Source organism: Gorilla gorilla, chromosome 5 (assembly GCF_029281585.2).
Source record: "Gorilla gorilla gorilla isolate KB3781 chromosome 5, NHGRI_mGorGor1-v2.1_pri, whole genome shotgun sequence".
NCBI classification, from domain to species: Eukaryota; Metazoa; Chordata; class Mammalia; order Primates; family Hominidae; genus Gorilla; species Gorilla gorilla.
In genome coordinates, this window is record NC_073229.2 from 122765938 (window position 1) to 122790545 (window position 24608).

The window sequence follows — 24608 nt, forward strand, 5'->3', positions numbered from 1 at the left end:
TGAAAGGGCAAAGAAACTAGAATAGTCAAAATAATTTGAAAAAGAATAAAGTAGGAAGAATCAATTTATGCAATCTCAAGACACATTACATTACTACAGTTATCAAGACTGTGTGGTATTGGCAAAGGGATACACACATAGATTAAAAGATAACCTGAAAACAGACCACTGCAAATATGCCCAGTTGATTTTTGACAAACATTCAATCGCAATTCAATGGAGGCAAGACAGACTTTTTGACAAATGGTGGTGAAAGAATTGAACATACATAAGCACACACACACATGCAAGACAAAACCCTCAAACTAAGTCTCACATCTTTACATAAAAATTAACTCCAAAAAGATCACACACTTAAATGTCAAACACAAATCTATAAAGCTTCTATTAGAAACATAGGAGAAAAATCTTTAGGATCTAGGGCAAGGCAAAGAGTTATTAAGCTTCATACCCAAAGCACAATTTATAAAAGGAGAAACTGATAAATCGGACTTCATCAAAATTAACAACTATTGCTCTGCCTAAGACCTGTTAAAAAGATGAAAAGACAAGCTACAGATAGTAATCCACATATCCATAAAAGAACTAGTAGCTAGAATATATAAAGAACCCTCAAAACTCAAGAGCAATAAAACAAACAATACAATTAGAAAATGGACAACAAACATGAAGAGACATTTCACTGAAAAAAATGCAGAGATGGCAAATGAGCTTATGAAAAAATGTTCAATCATTAGCCATTATGGAATTACAAATTAAAACTTCAATGGGATATCTCTACACATCTATAAATATGACTAAAATTAAAAATAATGGTGATACCAATATTGACAAGAATGTAGAGAAACTGGGTCTCATAAGTTGCTGGTAGGAATGTACGATGGTAAGCCATTCTATAAAATAATTTGGTGGGAGAAAAATGGGAGTGGCCAAGAATGCTATATGAGGGATCCTTGTGATGATAGACCTGTTCTATATCTTAACTGTATCAATGTAAATATGCTGGTTATGATATTACACCATAGTTTAACAAGATGTTACCATTTGGGGAAAGTGTGTAAAGAATACACACATAGGATTTCTTTGTATTATTTCTTACAACTTCATGTGAATCTACAATTATCTCAAAATAAAAAGTTTAATGAGAACACAGTATGAAGTCATGTCATATTTTGGATTTTGGGTTTGTACAGTGATGGAAATATAGCTGAAGTATTTCAACTCTCATATCAGCTTTAAATGACACATGTACTTCCTAGTCTAGGATATAATGGAGAGAGAACTATAAATCAGGAAATGAGACTTTTATCATCAGTAATAAGGATAAAATTTAGTTAAAATGTATAGTTTCCTTCAACCAACATTTATTGAGTAGAATCTATGTGTTTGTGAGTGGGTAAAGTAGTGTAACACAGCCCCTGGCTTCTAGGAGTTAAGCATCTAGTGGTGAACAACAGACACACCAATCCATAGAGACTGAATGCATACCACATCCTGTAGAGAGTGTATTTTCCCAACATGGCAGCCAACATTTATTGAGGCTTTGGTTTGTACCAGGTATTATGCCATGATCTTTATATTCATTCTCTCATTTAATCCTCAAAATAACCCTGAAAGTAAATTTTTTACCCACATTTTAGAAATGGGGAAACAGATGCCATAGAGTTTATGTGGCTTATCCAGGAAAGGAGTGAAGCAATAATTCAAACCCAGCTCTGAATTCAGAGCAGCCTGTGCACTTAACCATGAGGTCACACTGTCTCTAACAGAAGTCTATACCACATGCCACATATGTCATAGGAGTGCAAGTCTGCCACCATGGTGGCATGGTTTGGGTATTAAGAGGACAGAAAATAGTCAGAGAAAGGTGTAAAGGAGAGGTGAAATTTGAGCTGTCCCCTGAAGGGTGAGTAGGAATTTTGTTGGATGAATGGGTAAGGGCCTCCAGGCCTGAAGAATCAGTGTATACTACCAATCTATTTCACGAGGGAAATAATAATGTTCTGAGCAGAGAGAACAGAAAACTCTCAAAGTCTGGGGGCCTGTTTTAAGTTGAATTGTGTCCCCACCAAAATTCAAATACTTAAGTCTTAACCCCTAGCACCTCAGAATATGACCTTATTTAGAAATTGATCATTGCAGATGTATTTAGCTCAGATAAGTTCATTAGGATGGGCTGTAATACAGTATGACTAGGTCCTTATAAGAAGGGGTAATTTGAACACAGAAACAGACATGTGCACAGGGAGAATGCCACATAAACACAAAGGCAGAGATCAAGGTAATGTATGTCCAAGCCAAAGAACACCAGAGATTGCTAGCAAGCCACCAGAAGCTGAGAGAGAAATGTGGAATGAATTCTCCCTTGCAGCCCTCAGAAGAACCAGCTCTGCTGAAACCTTGACCTCAGACTTTTAGCCTCCAAAACTGTGAGACAATAAATTTCTGTTGTTTAAGCCACGGAATAAATTTATGTTTAAATTTATTTCTGAGACAATAAATTTCTGTTGTTTATGGCACTTTGTTATGGCAGCGCTAGCAAACTAATACTGAGGGCAAGCAACTGGATCTTTCTACATTTTGGAAAGTGAGGGTCCAGAGCAATCGTGTGCTGAAATCATAGCACCAGCTGGAGAGAAGCAATTGTTTAGTTTTGTTATTTCGAAAGTAAATTGACACAAAAACAAGAGCCATTATTTAAAATAAAGTTATATGAACTGATAATTAATTTATTTAAAACAAGATAATCAATATTCAGAACTAATCACCACCTAGTAACTCTGCATTTTACTACGATCTATGCTTTTAAGGCTATGCTATATACATCCATTGTATGTATATAATGGAAATACAGTATAATTCTACTGTATGTCCCTTATTCACTCCACAATCAGGGATATCACATTGGTAGGTTAAAATAAACCCTGGTGGGATAATTTACACCACAAAAATCAGAAAATGCTAGAAATTGGAGCTCAGATCACCCTGGAGAGCTGTTTGTTAAATATTTACCAACCCACCCCTGGTCTAAAGAGATTGGTGGGTCATCTAGTATAACATGCGCTTCCTTCCATTGACTCTAGAAATATCTTTCTAGTGTCTTCCAACACTTGTTCTTCTGGTACTTCTGCCTTCTGGATGACATGTGGACCAGTGGATGACTTTGATCTCAGTTTGCAGCTTTCCCAGCAAAGCCAGTTTTGTCCTGAGTTAGCCGTATTGCAGACCGTTTGGCAACTCACAGTGTGAATGAATAAATAAATGAATCCTTCAGAAATTGCTTTCAAATTATGATCACTTTCACAACATACAGCTGGTGGAAAGAACACTGTACTAGTCCATTTTCTTTGTTTTATTTTATTTTATTTTTTATTATTATACTTTAAGTTCTAGGGTACATGTGCACAACATGCAGGTTTGTTACATGTGTATACACGTGCCATGTTGGTGTGCTGCACCCATTAACTCATCATTTACATTAGGTATATCTCCTAATGCTATCCCTCCCCGCTCCCCCCACCCCACAACAGGCCCTGGTGTGTGATGTTCCCCTTCTTGTGTCCGTGTGTTCTCATTGTTCAATTCCCACCTATGAGTGAGAACATGCGGTGTTTGGTTTTCTGTCCTTGCGATAGTTTGCTGAGAATGATGGTTTCCAGCTTCATCCATGCCCCTACAAAGGACATGAACTCATCCTTTTTTATGGCTGCATAGTATTCCATGGTGTATATGTGCCACATTTTCCTAATCGAGTCTATCATTGATGGATATTTGGGTTGGTTCCAAGTCTTTGCTATTGTGAATAGTGCCGCTATAAACATACGTGTGCATGTGTCTTTCTAGCAGCATGATTTATAATCCTTTGGGTATATACCCAGTAATAGGATGGCTGGATCAAATGGTATTTCTATTTCTAGATCCTTGAGGAATCACCACACTGTCTTCTACAATGGTTGAACTAGTTTACAGTCCCACCAACAGTGTAAAAGTGTTCCTATTTCTTCACATCCTCTCCAGCACCTGTTGTTTCTTGACTTTTTAATGATCCCCATTCTAACTGGTGTGAGATGGTATCTCACTGTGGTTTTGATTTGCATTTCTCTGATGGCCAGTGATGATGAGCATTTTTCATGTGTCTGTTGGCTGCATAAATGCCTTCTTTTGAGAAGTGTCTGTTCATATCCTTCACCCACTTTTTGATGGGGTTGTTTGATTTTTTTCTTGTAAATTTGTTTAAGTTATTTGTAGATTCTGGATGCACTTTGTCAGATGAGTAGATTGCAAAAATTTTCTCCCATTCTGTAGGTTGCCTGTTCACTCTGATGGTAGTTTCCTTTGACATGCAGAAGCTCTTTAGTTTAATTAGATCCCATTTATCAATTTTGACTTTTGTTGCCATTGCTTTTGGTGTTTTAGACATGAAGTCCTTGCCAATGCCTGTGTCCTGAATGGTATTGCCTAGGTTTTCTTCTAGGGTTTTTATGGTTTTAGGTCTAACATTTAAGTCTTTAATCCATCTTGAATTAATTTTTGTATAAGGTGTAAGGAAGGGATCCAGTTTCAGCTTTCTACATATGGCTAGTCAGTTTTCCCAGCACCATTTATTAAACAGGGAATCATTTCCCCATTTCTTGTTTTTGTCAGATATGTCAAAGATCAGATGGTTGTAGATGTGTGGTATTATTTCTGAGGGCTCTGTTCTGTTCCAATGGTCTATATGACTGTTTTGGTACCAGTACCATGCTGTTTTCATTACTGTAGTCTTGTAGCATAGTTTGAAGTCAGGTAGCATGATGCCTCCAGCTTTGTTCTTTTGGCTTAGGATTGTCTTGGCATTGCGGGCTCTTTTTTGGTGTACTAGTCCATTTTCATGCTGCAGATAAAGACATACCCAAGACTGGGCAATTTACAAAAGAAAGAGGTTTAACAGACTTATAGTTCCACGTGGCTGGGGAAGCCTCACAATCATAGCAGAAGGCAAGGAGAAGCAAGTTACATCTTAAATGGAGGGCAGCAGGCAAAGAGAGAGCTTATGCAGGGAAACTCACTCTTATAGAACCATCAAACCTCATGAGACTTATTCACTATCATGAGAACAGCATGGGAAAGACCTGCCCCCATTATTCAATAACCTCCCACCAGATCTCTCCCACAAAACGTGGGAATTCAAGATGAGATTTGGGTGGGGACACAGCCAAACCATATCATTCTGCCCCTGACCCTTGCCAAATCTCATACCCTCACATTTCAAAATCCATCATGTTTTCCCAACAGTCCCCCAGAGTCTTAACTCATTTCAGCATTTATTCAAAAGTTCACAGTCCAAAGTCTCATCTGAGACAAGGCAAGTCCCTTCTGCTTATGAGCCTGTAAAATCAAGAGCAAGTTAGTTACTTCCTAGATACACTGGGGGTACAGGCATTGAGTAAATACAGCCATTCCAAATGGGAGAAATTGGCCAAAGCAAAGGGGTTACAAGTCCCATGCAAATCCAAAATTCAGCAGAGCAGTCAAATCTTAAAGCTCCAAAATGATCTCCTTTGACTCCCTATCTCACATCCAGGACATGCTGATGCAAGAGGTGGGCTCCCAGGGGCTTGGGGAGCTTTATCCCTGTGGCTTTGCAGGGTACAGCCTCCCTCCCAGCTGCTTTCATGGGCTTGCATTGAGTGTCTGTGGCTTTTCCAGGCACATGGGGCAAGCTGTCAGTAGATCTACCATTCTGGGGTCTAGAGGATGGCGGCCCCCTTCTCATAGCTCTACTAGGTGGTGCCCCAGTAGGGAGTCTGTTTGAGGGCTCCAGCCCTACATTTCCCTTCTGCACTGCCCTAGCAGAGGTTCTCCATGAGAGCCCCAACCCTGCAGCAAACTTCTGCTGGGCACCCAGGCATTTCCATACATCTCCTGAAATCTAGGCAGAGGTTCCTAAACCCCAGTTCTTGACTTCTGTGCACTCACAAGCTCAACACCATGTGGAAGCTGCCAAGGCCTGGGGCTTCCACCCTCTGAAGCAACAGCCCAAGCTGTACCTTGGCCCCTGTTAGTCACAGCTGGAGGGACTGGGACTCTGGGCACCAAGCCCCTAGGCTGCACAAAGCAGGGAGCCCTGGACCCAGCTGACAAAAACATTTTGTCCTTCTAAACCTCTGGGCCTGTGACGGGAGGGACTGCCACAAAGGTCTCTGACATGCCCTGGAGACATTTTCCCCATTGTCTTGGTGATTAACATTCGGCTCCTCATTACTTATGCAAATTTCTGCAGCCAGCTTGAATTTCTTCTCAGAAAATGGGATTTTCTTTTCTATTGCATTGTCAGGCTGCAAATTTTACAAACTTTTATGCTCTTTTTTATTGGGGGAACCCACCCCCGATAATTCAACATGAGTCCTTTTCTAGTTTCCCTAAGTGTCAGCCTGTCTGAGAAATAAAGGGAAAGAGTACAAAAGAGAGAAATTTTAAACCTGGGTGTCCAGGGGAAACATCACATGCCGGCAGGTTCCGTAGTGCCCCCAGAGCCGTGAAACCAGCAAGTTTTTATTAGCAATTTTCAAAGGGGAGGGAGTGTACAAATAGGGTGTGGGTCACAGAAATCACATGCTTCAAGGGCGACAAAAGATCACAAGGCAGAAGGTCAGGGTGAAACTAGGATAACTAATGAACTTCCATGTCCCGCTGTGCACACATTGTCAGGGTTCAAGAGCAGAGAACTGGTCTGACTAGAATTCGCCAGGCTGGAATTTCCTAGTCCTAGAAAGCCTGGGGGCACTGCAGAAGACTAGGGCATGTTTCATCCCTATCTACATATGCATAAGGCAGACACTCCCAGGGCAGCCATTTTAGAGGCCCCACCCTGGGAATGCATTCTTTTCCCAGGGCTGTTAATTATTAATATTCCTTACTGGGGAAAGAATTCAGTGATATTTCTCTTACCCATGTTCAGTAATAAGAGAAATATGGCTCTGTCCTGCCCAGCCCACAGGCAGACAGACTTTAAGGTTATCTCCCTTGTTCCCTGAACATTGCTGTTATCCTGTTCTTTTTTCAAGGTGCCCAGGTTTCATATTGTTTAAACAATTTGTGCAGTTAACTCAATCATCACAGGGTCCTGAGGTGACATATATCCTCAGCTTATGAAGATGATGGGATTAAGAGACTAAAGTAAAGAAAGGCATAGGAAATCACAAGAGTATTAATCTGGGGAACTAATAAATGTCCATGAAATCTTCACAATTTATGTTCTTCTGCCATGGCTTCAGCCGGTCCCTCCATTTGGGGTCCCTGACTTCCTGCAACACTTTTTCTTTTTTAAAACTGAATGCCTTTAACAACCCCTATGTAACCTCTTGAATGCTTTGTTGCTTAGAAATTTCTTCCATCAGATACCCTAAATCATCTCTCTGAAGTTCAAAGTCCCACGAATCTCTAGGGCAGGGTCAAAGTGCTGCCAGTCTATTTGCTAAAACATAATAAGAGTCACCTTTGCTCCAGTTCCCAGTGAGTTCCTCATTTCCACCTGAGACCACCTCGGCTTGGATTTCATTGTCCATAGCATTATCAGCATTTTGGTCAAAGCCATTCAACAAGTCTCTAGGGAGCTCCAAACGTTCCCACATTTTCCTGTCTTTTTCTGAGCCCTCCAAACCTTTTCCTATTATCAAGTTCCAAAGTTGCATCCACATTTTCAGCTATCTTTTCAGTAGCACCCCATTCCTGGTACCAATTTATTGCATTAATCAATTTTCATGCTGCAGATAAAGACATACCCAAGACTGGGCAATTTACAACAGAAAGAGGTTTAATGGCCTTACAGTCCACATGGCTAGAGAAGCCTTACAATCATGGCAGAAAGCAAGAAGGAACAAGTCACATCTTACATGTATGGCAGCAGGCAAAGAGAAAGAGCTTGTGCAGGGAAACTCCCCCTTATAGAACCATCAGCTCTCATGAGACTTATTCACTATCATGAGAACAGCATGGGAGAGGCTTGCCACCATGATTCAATTACCTCCCACCAGGCCCCTTCCACAACACATGGGAAATCAAGGTGAGATTTGAGTGTGGACACAGCCAAACTATATCAAACACTATTTATGACTTATAAGATACCAATTTTGTTCCTGAGATTATGAGAACAACTCTTCTGTATCTCAAATTCCCTTCTGTTTAAAAGAGTCACTTAATCCCCCTCCTCGCTAACCCATTAGGATAGCATAAAGTTTCATTTTTGTGAAGGCACTTTTAAAAGAAGTGCTGCCATACAAACATATGGCAGATTAGTATTATTATAGTAAGCTTCAAATTCTTGAAGACACACCATGTATGTTCCCAAGAAACAAGATATATGATTGTGATAACTTGCATTGGAAATAAAAATAGAAGATGCCATAATGTAAAATATTTTAGTGTACTTCTTATGTATAGCTGATTCGTTTTTGAACAGTGACTCTAAAATGATCTTATTACATCTTGTATGAATACAATTATTAAATAATAACGGATATAAGCTAACAGAAAAATAATTGGGTGACTGTAGCAACATTGAAATGTAAACTCTTAGATGCAGAGAACAAGCTTCATGATAATTATATTTGCCATTAAATGATAACATCCAATTGGTATCTAATCTTCAGGCTACAAATAAGCATGTAATACTGAAAATACATTCTAATTACATGGCTGTTTGTCCCCTGTAAACGTAATAAGATGAAGTACAAGCAGTGTTGCAAATTCCAATGAAGAATTGTATTCAGATTCTAATGAAAGATGCCAGGTGAAGCTTATGGCTTAATATTCTCCTATTTCTATGTTCAGTACCAATGATTTTACCACTTAGTTCCAGATGTCAAAGTTTGTATTTCAACATTACTATCATTATTTGACACTATTGTTACATAATGAGAACTGACCTAGTACTCTACTGGAGCCTGAACAAATCTTATTTGGAAATTGAAGCAAAATATATATTTGTCTAATAGAGTTTAAATAAAGAAAAATGACTAATTCCTCCATCTTAAATAATTGGGAGATAACTTTATCATCTCAACTCCTCTACTTAAGCATTTATCTAAAGCCACAATTCCTTTTTATTTTGGCCTCAATGTAAAAGTACATCTTCTAATTGAACTTCTGTGTTTGAAAGTTCAGATATTCAGTACTTGGCACAGACTTAGTAAATGTTTCAAGTGGATGGATGGATGGATGGGTGGATGGACAGTTGATGAATAGTTTATAACCTCTATTTTCTGCAAGTAAATGAAGTCAAATACATTTGCCTAATTTTTTCATTGAGTTAATAAATCATTTTAGTGACTTTCTACACAGATTAGATGTGCTATATTATGAAGTCCTAGAACACTGAATTGTATAAAGCATTATGATTTCATTTATCTTAATAGAGAACTCTTACTCTTATGATTTTAAGGCTGTACATGTTTATATAATAATACCTATCAAGTGAACTAGGAGGTGATCAAGAAAAAATAATATTAAAGCTTAAGGCAAGGGGTAGGCCAGAGGGCAGAGAGGAAGCTTCCAGGTTTGCTGGTTGATGATTTACGGCCTTAAAAATTTATATTTTTGTGTACTTCCTCTATGCTGTAGAAATGAAAAATTCTGAAATCAATTACAATCACTCTGTACCACATTATATTTTTCTACCTTCAAAATGATTGGCTTTTAAAATAACAATAATTGCTAATACCTACTGAGGATACCTTTTTGGTGTCTACATCTACAGATGAAGAAAGGTGAGGGATATATGCAATGGTTTTCCCAAGGTTGGATTGCTGCTGGAGCAGGGACTTGAACCAGGAGCTGATGGAAGGCACATGCTGACCCTCAATGCCTTTTAGGCGATGACGCTGCCAAAGCCCACAGTAGTTCCAAACTCTCTGCCTTTTAATGTACCTCTTCCAGCTACAGTTGCTTTCTCTTCCTCCCCAGTGACTTAGGACCCTGCCCAAGTTCTCTCCTTCCCACAAGATTCTTACCCTTCCTGCCTTTATGTCCTAGAGTATGAAAACTCTACACATACCATGTAATTCCACTTAAACAACTCAGTTCCGTTCTCCTCTTCTTGAGGCAAGAACTTTTTTCTGATAATTCCCTTTTACCATCCCCACCCTCTACCCCCACACCTACCACATACAGAAATAGGAAGCAACTATTTGTTAATACAGTGATACCCTTCGAGTTCTTAAAAGAGCTCAGAAAGAATTGGTGTACTTTCAGCATTTAAAATATTGTTACTTTGCAGATGTCATGGTTAACAGAAGCAGATTAAATCTAGAATATGTTTTTGTAGAACACACACCCCCAAATCTAAAGAATCACTTATCACAGAACTTCCAAATACTAAAGAGTGTGAATGAAGATGTGGCTCACTTGATCCTCAATTTTTTTTTTAATTCTTCAATGTCCTGCCTTTCCCAGAAGACGAAGAGACTTAAATGTGTTGTTAGTTATCCTGTTAGATTCTCCTCATCCTGTGTTCCTGAGACACGACTTGGGGTAACTGTTCTGTTTCCAGGGGCACAGTATATTAAGGATAGAATTCTAATCATACCAAGTCCCACAGAGTAACTACTCTTTGAGGGAATATTTACTTCTATATATTTATTTTTATTTGTTCCATTCTCTTTCACACCAGAAAAAGATTTAAGGAATCCGAGGCAGGTTTTTGTTTTTTTGTTGTTGTTGTTGTTTTGGTTTTTTTTGTTTGTTTGTTTTGTTTTTGTTTTTGTTTTTGTTTTGAGACGGAATCTCGCTCTTTCTCCCAGGCTGGAGTGCAGTGGCGTGATCTGGACTCACTGAAAGCTCCGCCTCCTGGGTTCACGCCATTCTCCCGCCTCAGCCTCCCGAGTAGCTGGGACTACAGGCACCCGCCACTAGGCCAGGCTAATTTTTTGTATTTTTAGTAGAGACGGGGTTTCACCGTGTTAGCCAGGATGGTCTCGATCTCCTGACCTCGTGATCTGCCCGCCTTGGCTTCCCAAAGTCCTGGGACTACAGGCGTGAGCCACTGTGCCCAGCCGGCAGGTTGTTTTAAAGTAGCCCTGTGTCCATTTGGTGACAAAAGAAAAACCTAAATTTAAAAAAAGAAAAAAAGAGAAAGAGAAGGAAGGAAGGAAGGAAGGAAGGAAGGAAGGAAGGAAGGAAGGAAGGAAGGAAGGAAGGAAGGAAGGCAGGCAGGCAGGCAGGCAAGCAAGCATTTGTCATGTCAGACACCTCCTTCAAGGTTTGCAAAGCAAATTTGGGTAAAATAAAGTGCCTAGATTTGCTCTTTACAGAAGTATCCAAAACACTTTAAAGAATGGCTCCTCTTTCCCTCTCTTTCTCTCTCTCCCTCATCTTCTCTTTCCCTCTTTCTCTCCCTCTTCCTCTCCCTTTCTTTCTGTCTCTCCTCTCTCTCATCCAAAAAGTAACCACTACATATTTGATATCTTATTTGGTTTACTGGATGTTCTGTATCTGAATCTGCATTTTGCTTACAGTAGAAATGTTAACTGCTTTCCTCTAACCACCTCCTGGGGATTACATTTGCTGTTAGGTTGTACACTTACTGACTCCAGAATTTACTGATCCAAATTTTCGTCTGTGTTATATTTGTCTCTTCCTTCCTCTCACATTTATCATCATTTTCTGCTTGTGTATCTGTCCATTTGTCTTTCTTTCCTTTAATTTCTGTTCCATGGTCCCCAGATAAAAAATGAAATATTAGGTTTGTCAAGCGTATATCATTGTTTAAATGCCTGGAGATGATGGGTTAAACAGACCAATCAATGAAACAAACCTCCAGTGCACTGCAGGGGCTGCAAAGGATGCTCCCTTTGGCTTTTTAAGACCTAACAAGTCAATAACCTATTAATATCACATTCTGCCTGTCACCGCTACACAATTCACATGTGACTTCTTAGGACAAAACTTTACAGCTGATGATGAATTAAACAGAAAAATGTTTGTGTCAAAATTCAAACTAAAAATAAAACTAAATGAATTGAAAAGTGAAATGGAAAGAATAATTACATGATTATAACCATAAGATGCACCACAATTATTACAGCTACACCATGAATATTATAAACACATAAAATGACCCAAATTTTTAGGTAATGAATTATTTATTTTACTATTTTTTAGTATATTACCCAGAGGGTATGCTATGCCAAAAGATTTAAATTCCCACCACATGAAAAAATAGGATTCTTGCACATCGGAGAGTTTACGTTGGAAAGAGATAATCAGACAGACAAAAGCATGTTTTAGATTAAATTTTTCCATTTATATAATGAAAGTTCAAAACTTTAGTTTAAATATCAAAGAAAGTATGTCTGGAAAGCATTGCTTATTATATGTATAGAGCTAAGTTGTTGAATATATGTATCTGATAATCGTTTATATTTATAAAATCATTTATACATGTATATGTAATATACTAGGGATGACAGCCATCTGAGTTACAAAATTGACAATTTACTTTCAGATGATTCACATTTTCAATCTCTCGTATGTTTGTTCCTGTTTCCAAAGTAAAAAAAAAATTATACTGAAATATTTTAATACTCCAAAAATTTTCCAAATGTTAACTCAGTAATTCCAAAACTGATTTTTATATCATTACTTTACATGAAATAGAAATGTACAGGACGATTAGTTCATTTCCTAGAAATAAAATTCTTCACTGTAATAAAAATTTGTTCTGCAACATTAGATGAATTCCCTAGTCTTTAGTATAACCCTTCCCAAACAGGACTACTCCTAACATCATGGTCAAAGGCACAGTTTTGGAATCTGGCAGATTTCATTATAAATCCTGGCTCTATTATTTAGAGTTAAGTGACCTTATTTTTTTAATCTCCATGTGTTAAATAGAGATATTTACCTCTATCTCAGTGAGTTTGATGAGGATTAAATGAGGTGCTGTCTCATATTGAACATAGAGCTCATTGCCCAGTACCAGACACAGCATAAGCACTTAATAAATGAAAAAGAAAATGTAGTTCATTCAGCTAACCCCAGCTAGGCAAAGACTCTGGGCATAATTTGCTCAAATACTTTTTTTTTTTTTTTTTTTTTGAGACAGGATCTGACTCTATTGCCCAGGCTTGAGTGTAATGATGCAAACATGGCTCACTGCAGCCTTGACCTCCTGGGTTCAAGCCATCCTACCACCTCAGCCTCTCAAGTAGCTGGGACTACAGGCACGCATCACCATGCCTGGCTAATTTTTGTATTTTTTATAGAAATGGGGTTTTGCCATGTTGCCCAGGCTGATCTCAAACTCCTGAACTTGAGCACTCCGCCAGCGTTGGCCTCTGAAAGTGCTGGGATTACAGGTGTGAGCCACCGAGCCCAACCTAAAATATTTTTATCTCTCAAATATTCCGTATATAACCAGAGCTCATCCACCCATCTTACTATAGAGCTGTTTTTTGGGCTAGACATTGTAAAGGTATTAAAGTAACCCAAGATCTACTTTTTTTGTGTGTTGGCAGTATTAGCCATACCAAGCTTATAGTAGCAAAAATGAATGATTATCTCTCATTTCTGATTATAGCAATGAGGCAATCAATAGAAATGCGATTAATCTTTTGGGAGATTATTGTGCCTTAAAAGATAGAAGATTATGGGGTATGATCACACAGATCACAAGGTATAGTAGCACAGCTTCTCTCCTGAGTACCCCCAATAATTTTCATCCATTAAACAAACATTTGTTGAGCACCGATTGTATTCAATGCTGTAAAATAAGCTTGAAATTTAACTCTTAAAATTACAAATATTCCCTGTCCCCACAGAGTTCTTGCCCTTTCATTCTCTAGCACACCACACATCTATCACTTTCTAACCAGGTAACTTTCTGTTCGAAGTTTTTGCTAATAGTTTAAGTTGAAATTTGATTTTTTTAATGCAAATTTACTATCTGGTCTATATTTTTATTTTTATTTTAACCAGCTACCCATTCCATTCCTACCATTTGCCCCAGCAACACTGAGCTACTTGCAGTTCCATTCTTTCTCACTCTGTCTAAAACATGGTTCTCAATTTTGGCTGCACATTAGCACCAGCCAAATAGATTTTTTAATTCCTAATGCCCAGGCTGCAACCCAGACAAGTCATGCAGAATCTCAAGAGGAGGAACCAAAGCAGCAGTTTTGTTTAATATTCCCAGGTAATTCCAGTGTGTAGCTAAGGATGAGACACTCTGACCCTAAGTCGTACTTTGCAACTCAGTTATTTGTCACCTCACTCCTACCCATCCAGCAAAATATAGTTCCACGATTCTTTCTTTCTGTGAAGTCTTTCCTGAACTCAATCGATCTTCCATGCTGGCTTAGGGACGTGTATTGGTTTACTATTGGCTGCCCAACAAATTACCACCACTTAACAGCTTAAAACAACACAATTTAATAGATTACAGTTCTGTAGGTCAGAAGCCCAGGCACAGCATGACTGGGTCTCATACTCAGGGTCTCACGATGCTAAAATCAAGATGCCAACTGGCTGCGTCTTTATCTGGAATCCCAGTTAGGATCAGATCTATTTCCAACCTCCTTCAGCTTGGGGGTGGAATTTATTCCCTTGGAGTTGCTGGGCTGTGATCCCCATTGTCTTGTTAGGTGGCTGCCAGGGACTGCTGTCAGCTTCTAGAAGCTGCTCCCAAGTCCTTGCTATGTGGCCTCCTCCACAGATCCTCTCACACTTTAATATCTCTGACTTCAGCAAAGACCAGGTCCTTGAGGTCTGATTACGTCAGTCCCACCTAAATAATTGCCCTTGGGTTAACTTAAAATTCAACTCATTAGTAACCTACTCATGAGAGTACTGTCCTATCTTATTCACTGGCTCTTCCCACACTCAAAAAGAAGGACATATACATGATGTATCCATTAGAAGGTGGGAATTCTGGAAGCCATCTTACAATTCTGCCTACCAAGTTTCCATCCAGTGGTTCCCAAAGGGCCTCTCTGCTCACCACAGCACTTACCACAATGAGTTTTTCCTATATCCCTTTCTGACACTCACCACACTTTGAATCCTAGGAGGGCAGGGATCATGTCATATTCATATTTGTCTTCCCAACATATAACTCAAAGCCTGGAATAAGGTAGATGTTCACCAAGGGTTTGCCAAGTATTCATGCTGTGCATATTCATAAACTAGACCCTTTGCATATTAGAAAACAGAACAAACACAAATTTGGATGAAAGCCTGATCTAAGGTCTTAGGAAAGATGCAACTAACTCAATAATTTCAAAAAGTTAAGAAAGGTTGACTTCAAAAGCAGGCTAATAAACATAACGGTATTTTTCACTTTGAAGATTTTTAATTAATTTCATTGTTTATAAAATCATTGTTGTTTCAAATTATGTGTGAATTTTTTTTTCATACTTACTGCCTTTGAACACAAAGAGTCATTTTCCATTTCGCATCCTTATTTTCATGGTTTTCGGAATCAGTTTTCTCTCTATTGACCAAGATGCCAAATATGTCATCATCCATATGATGTACAATATACATGCAAATTAATAGTAATTAGTTGATCCTTATATTATGATCATAGGTTAAATGCATAATGCATTTCTTCTGCCTTGAAGATACTTAGCACAGTGAAGAATGAAGACGTGGCTCATAAACTGCAATTCCAGGACTCCCTAACCCATAGGCCTTAGACAAGTCATTTAACCTCTACTGTCCTCAGTTTTTTCATCCCTAAAATATAGGTGGCAATACCTTTTTGGATGTATATGAAACAAACGGAGCTAAGTTGTGAGAAGGAGCTGACACAGAATAAATAATGATAATCTGATAAAATTCCAACAATTCACCTTACCACTATCCTGCCCAACATGGAAAGATTGTCTGGGGAGAATGGAAAAATAAATTATGTATTTACTCCTCTGATTATAGGAACTTGGGACAAGAAAGTCTAGCTACTTAAACTTTTAATCTGATCTAAAATAAAGATGAAATTGCAAATTCAAAGCTTATTCTGAGGTACATTGTTGACAAGATCTGAAAGTAGGAGAATGAAAAAATGGTAACTACAACTACTTTTTATGAAGTTTAACAGCAGAAATTATGCCCAATTATATTGCTGTTAGGAAAATCTTCTTCTATTATATAGCTCTGTAGAGCAGCATTGTAAAATAGAAATAAAATGCAAGCTATATATATATAAATTTAAATTTTCCAGAAGCTACATTTAAAAGAATAAAAAGATATAGATGAAATTAATTTTAATAATATATTTTAATTCAATAATCCAAAATATTATTTCAACAGGTGATCGAAATTTAAAAATTAATAAGATATTTTACTCTTTTCATACTAAGTGTTCAAATCTTATGTGTGTTTCACACTTATAGCATATCTCAATTTGATATGCCCATAGTTCATATTTTATATGCCCAGTAATTCATATGCTCAATAACCACATGACATGTCTGTGTGTGTAGTTTGTGTATATATTTATGTTGGTGTGTATCTGTGCATATATTTTAACCTAAACCACAGGAAAAACAAAGGACATATTTTCTCTTCACACAGGTGGAAGGGGATCTGGCTTGGCTCATCAAAGTTTACCCTTTCTGCTGGACTTCAGTGTGCTATGTGATTTTTCTCATTCCCTCTCCACCACCCCTGCCTCCCCCACCACGAATGACACTAGCTTTGTTCCGATGGCATAGTGAGGAATTTTAAGGAAGGGAAAGAATACGACCTTCCCAATGTTATCACACTGCTGAGACCAAAGTATTATTTTGAGAGAGGATATGGTTCTAAAATTTTAGAAGTGACTAGTTCGTGGTTAGCAGAGACCCAAGGCTGGCCTAGAAGGGATGGAGGAAAGAAAGCAAAAGCAGAGAGGTAACCACACTTCAGATCTATTCCTTTTTCTCAGATACATTATAAGATGACCCTTTAAGAAGAGGCAGACAGGCTATATCTTCTTTTATTATTGGTCTTAAAAGGCTATTTATTTATTTCATTCAATGAAAGGAAGGGACTTGGTTAAATTCATGGATTAAGAATCTGTAATTTTGCCTAGTGATAACCAAAAATTTCTTATAAGTACTGCGCACTAACCAATCGTGCCACTGGAGCCAAAGAAGCCAAAATTCTTACCTTAACTCTTCATAAATTTGTGCCAAGATAACTTTCCATGGAAAGTTGGATTTGATAGAGCAGTGGAATCTCTATGAAAAATATAGAGATGTCAGGCACTGCATAAATGGTCTAGTGGGTAGAGAAAGTAAAATATTTGTCCAAGTATCCTGTTAACGATTTTTGAAATCTTATCTAGTGTAGAACCATACACACACATTTACACACACACACACACACACACACACAGGAACATGCAGACACCCATGCCCAATAAGAAAATAGATTGAGAAATGTTACTATGAACTAGGTTGTTTAGTAAGTGTCTTGACTTTTTTAGGCTACTGGGTTTCCATTTCCTCAACTAGAGCAATGTTAATAACCCCCTAATGATCCAAATAAAAAGAGAATGAATGCACTATGCAAAAACCAAACCAGAAAAACAAGCTTCTTTAGCCATCCTGATCTGACCCTGTGGGAAATATGCTCCCCTGAATGCATGTGCACTTTCAATCAACAAATACCTGAACCTTGAAATAATTCAACATGATATTTGATTAACTGTGTGCATGCTTGGGCATATGAACACATGCACACATATACATACTAACATACAAGCATGTTCTTCATATGTGAAGACAAAACTACTCACGCTCATTGCACGAAAGGGCCACTGCGAGGCCAAGTGTCCTGTACTCATGAAAATACAATCCTTTCATCTGCAGCTGCAGCTGCTACTTTTCAATGGCTAAAAGAGGCAGGACTATCCATAGACAAAGCTTTTGCCAAACCCCAGTTCTAGGACTTGGAGTCACAAGATAGAAGTCTTCACTCTGTCGCAAAGACACTTGGGAAGATGGTAGATCAGAAGGAAGCTCCTTTTACACAAACTTCTGGGATTATTAGTCATAACTAATGCAAAAGAATCCTATCCCTGTAAATCAGGTAAAATAAGGCTAAAATAATTTCACTATTAATCAAATAGCTGAAGTCCATCTAATGAATTATGTTGCTGCATTATCTGGAAAAAAGGAGATAAAAAATCTGTGATCCATTCAGAAAATATTTAGGAATAAATTTGAGGTTCAAATTCACTGAACATATCTGTAAAGTTTATTATAACTCCAAAGTTGCCATTTTAAATTGGCTTCTTCCAGAAGATTGGAGTGTGTAAATTGCATGGAAATGGAGAAAGGGGAATTGTTTCTCACCAAAAATGAGCTCCATTTTAAAGAAACTAGTTCAAAACTTGAATTATTCTATTTAATAAAAGCTAGCTAGCACAAAAATGTAGTATGAAGTGTGACAATTACAGGTCATGTGTACTCACTGTCAAAATATTTCTCAGATTCTTCCTGCTAAATAGTCATTTTTGACCTCCTCTGTGTTTCTGTTCTATGCAAGAACTGTGTTTCCTGGACTTTAAACTATGAAAGTTAAAAATGTCAATGTTTTCAGGTCAGTGCATTTAACTGATTTTTAAAGTTCTTTTTTTAACTTTTTTTCAATGCAGGCAATAACTAAAAGTGTTAACCTGTTTATATAATGAATATTTAATGAATATTAAGTCTGCCCATTTTATGAGTCTAAATAAATATTCTTTATATAGTAAGTAGGCATATATAGAGATAGATAGATAGGTCTTTATGAAGAACAGTTTTGGAAATTATAAAAAAGAAAAGAAAGTATAGAATTATTTAAAGCATTGCTACCAAGAAATTAAAGCACTTAATTTTAAAAGTTGCCATGGTTTCATGAAAGAAGAACCAGAGACATTTTGAAAACTAAGAGAGTGGCCTAATCTATTTTATAGCTATTAAAATATATTATAAATCTACCATAGTGAAAATAGCTTGGTATGCCAATTGTTTGCTTCTTCATTTGGTATGCTTTTAATTTTTAGTTAGAATCTCTGTTCTCTGTTCTCCATGTCTATTACCTCTGTCACACAGTTTTTATTATTCTGCTGCAGCTTTTCCTCCTGACAAGGAAACTCTTTGGGGAATCCACTAAAAATAATGTAGGCTACTTCTGAGGTTGTCTAGCCTTAGCAATTACCTTTTCCTGCCACCACTATAAAATTAACACATTGCAATTTGTAGAGTACAAGTAATGTACCTGATGTTCTAAACACTAGGCACAAGTCCCTGTGAAATATCAAAAGTGTTAAAGTAGCAATTCCTCAGTTCTGTGGATGCCAACCAGAAAACACAGTTCTACATGATTCAGCAGCGAGAAAATTAGATGTTATCTGCTGGAGCAAGCTGGTCATAATGTACTGTTCCTCACAGCTATTATAGTTAACCCTCCCTCACTTACTGTAATTAAGCCTGTTGCATCCATCTCATTACCACTAAATCTTCATACAAGATAATGCAATAGATTGATTTGGGAAATATCAACAAGCAGTGGAGTGCCATAATCAATAACGTTTGTTCTACACCAAGCTCTGTCATCTTCAGGGCTTTGCATGTGCTGTTCTTTGTATTTGGAACATGCGCACAGCACCTCCTATCTTGTCCTTACTCTTACCTACTCATTGCATGAATTTCTTTTAAATAATACATAACATATTCTATCATGTAAATTTATTTAATTTCACATTCTTCTTCTGTTTCAATGCTAACACGACCTTCTTCAAAGGCATTCCTCTCTCCCAAACATATTAATTGGCTTAGTAAACTGCCACTTCCCTGTTCTTAGACAGTACCCTGTGCCTATGCATGCCATAGTCCTTACCACTAAATAATGTAGAGCTTTTTTGTTTCTCTATGTCCCTGCCTTGAACTGCAAACTCCATAGGACAAGTACCAACTATCTCTTAGCTAAAGATACAGTCTCAGTACCTAGAACCATTGCTCATCATATTGCAAACCTATAATGCATATTTTAGCTTCTTTGGGAATATAATAACATTAAAAATTACTCTTGGTGCTAAGGGTACTTACAAAATAAATAGGATAGGCATGGGTTTCTTAAATCCGCCTACTTTCTTCTATTTCCAAATCCATAATCTTACACACGGACTCTAAGGGACCTGCTTACTAACATCTCTACTTTCCAACCTGCCCACCTTCACATTTTAAAATGCAAATTGAATCATCACATTACTTTCCTGCTTAAACTGGACATTGGCTGTCCACTAAACTTGGGATAAAATATCAAGTCCTAAACATGACTTATAAGGTCTAGGAATTCTAGTTCCTCCATCTCTAATTCCATCTCTCTCTACTAGACTTCGTGTTCACCAACAGTTTTCCCAACTCAAATGTTCCTTCTCTGACTAGGATATCCTCTGTCCCTCCTATCACATTAACACAACTGTACCTCACCTGAACAAATTATTCTCACCCTGCAAGTCTCAGAAGCCATCCTATACCCCAACATAAAAGAAAAACCCACTCGTTATATTATTTCAACAATATATTTTTCCTTCACAGCATTTTTCCAACTGGGAAATTCCCAAAATAATTTCCCAATTGTAATTTAATTAATATTTTGTAATTATATTCTCTTAGTAAACTGTAAGCTCCATAAAAGCAGAAATTGCATTTATTCTTTCTACCACTATGTATATGCCCAATGCTGAGCTTGGTACCTATTCTGTAGTAAGTTCTTGAATATGCTTTGAATGAATAATAAGGGTGGCAAATGCCAGAGGAACTCAGGAGAAAGTGATTATTAAAAATAAGCCCTCTCCTGCCAGAAGAGTTAGACTGAGTTGCATTGTAAAAGAGGTAGTAGATTTAGAAAAGTGAATTTCTAGATATTAAGATTTTATGGAACTTTTTTTTTCATGCAGACTTGTAAAATGTTGCCAGCTCTTAATTTTTCCAAGTAATGCCATTAAAACCAAAAATAATTCCACCTTGGAATAGCCATCATTTTATACTTAGAAAGATATATTCTAAGACTAAAAATGCTTTTGAAAAATTCAAAATGAAGTACAATTCTTTAAATTGAATGAATTTGACCTTATGAGAAATAAATTATCCTGGTGTGTGTGGTGGGGGGGATGGGGGGTGGGTATGTGGGTGTGGGTTTGTTTTCTCATTTCCCTTCAGAAAATTTCAGCAAGGACTGGCTGCAATCCATGAGTATTCAGTAACCATTGAACTGACCTGGATAAGAGGAGAAAATCCAGGAGTCCCAGGCAGAGGCAGACCTAAGGCTTCGGGAATGCTCTGGGCATATTCAGGAAACAATCAATAGGCAGCCAAAGTGCAGGTTTTGTGGAGGGGAGAAAATGTTAACTAGAGAGATAGTAGAAGCAAAATGCCTGGACAATTTGACATAACTGCTTTCTCCCATTATGCTTGGTTCACATGTAGAAAAATACCAGTGTTTCCAACAGGAGGAGAAGCCAACAACTGAAAGAAGGAGGAAAAGTCACTCAACTGTTCATCAAGAATGCACTGAGCAACTGCTATACGCATGCACTGACAGGCACTGGATGGGCACAAAGAGAAAGTAGCAAAAATACCTGCTGTGCTCTCTTCCCAGGACTGTTGGACAGGATGAAGGCTGTGAAACAGCAGTGCCCTGGACTCAGCAGCATCAGAGAGGCTGGAAGTAGACACAGCATCATCAAGTTTATGATTGCAGAGAAGAAAATCAAGGTTACAAAACAGCAAGGGGGAATGATCCCAGTTCTCTGCTCCTCCTGCACATGTATTCCCATGTCCATGCAGCCCGAGGCTCCTACGGAGTCTGGAGGGAAAGGCAGAGCCACGGGGAACACAGCAGAGCTTTTGGATAAATTTTCGATCATTTTTGTCTCTCTTGCTCCATCCCATGTCAGAGCTACAAAATTATCCAAGAATTATCCAGGCATCTTTATGTCCTTTTGGGCAGCTTAGCCAGCCTCTGCCCCAACCTCAAATATAAGACTGATAATAGCAGTTTTTCATCATTACACAGAAATGGGGAGCATAATAGTTGCCATCCACTGCCATGTATTAAGAATTGGAAAATGAACAAATTAGGGGGTAAATCCATCCAAAATCAGATTATCAATTTAACCTAAAGACAAGATTGAAACTTGAGTTGACCAGCCTACACTATTCAACTGATTGCTATCTGTTAATGATTTTATTATTCTGAGTGAAATTCACCCTTTTCAGAGAAATCTTTTATTTTAGCAGGTCCACAATTCAGAATAAATATGGACCTCGCTTTATCCTAAATCTCTTTTTTCTAAATTAATTAGATCTTAAATGCACTTACAGAGCTTTCTATTTACAGGAACTCTTAGATATCCCAAAGGAGTGGTGAGTCAGTGTTACTGTCTGTTCACTTTTGAATGTGCGTGATAGGTGGTGGATGCTTAGATGTAGAGTGCATTAGTCTGGAGTTGTTCCTGAGGCCATAGGCATGTCCTCATGAAGCCCTGCTCCTGGGCCATTCAGCATGCATAGGTTGCTTCAGAAACTCAGTGGTAAGTACTTTTGTAAAGCAGAGCCCTTTATGAACATGTATTACAACCCCTCAGCTCATTCTTTTCCTCTTCAGAATTTAGGAGATTGTGTGTTCTTTAAGCAATGTATACCTAGTCTATTTTTAGTATTGGGAGACTTGGTTTCCTATTCTTCTCTCCTACACCCTTCTGTGATATACAAGTACCCTCATTTCTAACTCGTAACAGTTAGAATGGCTGTAAAGCACTTGGCCTTTCTTGGAAGAAAGCACCATAAATGTACACGGTCCTGCTTATCTGTTAGTTTCTTTCACTAGTTTTCTGAGTGTCTGAAAATCCTATTTCAGTAACACAAACCTGTATATTTTAGGTTTAAACTCCTCTTTACATACAAACTTCAAAACCAGCTTCCCTCTCCATATGCACCCAGTGTAGCAGCTATTGAGGCTCTCCTAATTTACAGCCTTGTCTCACACTTATGCTAATTCTGGTTGACTTGTCTTCTAATATGAAGTAGTAACAAATAGTATAAAATATTTCCAGAGGTTTCCTATGACAATTGAAAAGAAAAGCTGTACAAAACTTAAATGCCCATTAATTGGGAAATGGCTGAAGAGATGCTACCTCTGTGGTGTGGAATATTGTTATGCTGCTGTTATAAAAAGAATGAGTTGGGTCTGTACCTAACCATGGCGATATTTGTGATATGTTACTATTAGGTTAAAATAAAACCAAGTTTCAGAAAAGTGTATACAATATGGCATTATTTTTGTAGAAAGCAAAACTATATATGCATAGATATGTTTGTGCATGCTGGTATAAGCAAGAAGAAAGGTCTGAAAAGATGCACACCAAGCATTTATAAGGTTGGCCTCATTGAAATGGCAATAGGTGGAGAGGTGATAATTTTCTCATTATATACCTCGGTACTGTTTCAACATGTCACAACTGATGTGTGTTACATATAAAATAAAATAATAAATACAATTTAAAAAGAAAATAGTTGTCATATTTTCAATCTATAATAAAATCCCAAAGCATGAAAATTTGGCTGATTTAGAAATGTGAATTTTGATTGCTCTATTGGGAAAATCCCAAATATCATATTTAGATGGAAGCAACCTTAAATTTTATGCCAGTTTTGGTCTTGAATATTCTTGGAAATTATTGAATGCTGCAGCTTTCAATACAAAGAAAGGAATTTTGATACCAGCTAAGCATTTCCCAGCTCTTGTTCTCAGGTACTTTTCTCCATGACAGGAAAAATCAGAAGCTTGTAAATCATAACCAGGATGTTCTGAGAAAATTTCTGTTCTCAGTTTTCTCTGCCAATTATCTGTCCACTGACAAATAATTAAAAATAGTATAAGTGATGTGACATTTTAGGAGCAAGAAAAATAACAGAAAAGCCTATAGTGGGCTGCCAGGTGCGCAGCTATGTAGCACCTTAACAGTCTTGTCATGAAGTGCAGTTATGACACCAAATTTTGCTGTGTGTCTTCTTTCCCCATGGACTTCTGATTCCTACAGATTACTCTGTGATGCTTCTCTGTCTTCTTCCCCACGATCTGTTTCCCCCTGCCCATCTCAATTCCTTATCCCTCCTCCCACACAAAACACCCAAAAGTCCAATTATTTCATTTCCTCCCTAGTTAAAATACAAACACTTACTTGCAAAGAAGAAACAGTGTTTTCTAAATTTTTCAGCAATGGTGCAGGGCATTCTGGAGTTACAAAATTATACCCTCCTAGAGTTCTGAGACTTAGTAACAATAGTACTTCAAGAATAAGTATCTGGCTACCAGGTTCTCCAGGAGGATTAAAACTATCTTCAGATAAGCACCATAGCAGGAATACACATTGCATCATTATCATGTTGAATGAAACCTTCACTTACCCAATTTTTACTTCATTTACATATTAATGTCACCTTGCCCTATTCCAGGAAACCCCTTTGGTTCTTTCTTTTTTCTGTCCAAGATGATTATACGTGACTCATCTGCATGCAAAATCTTTTACAACATCAGATTGCCACACAAGCCAGCCTTTGTTTGGATACTTTTCTCCTGACATCACTCACCTGGTCCTT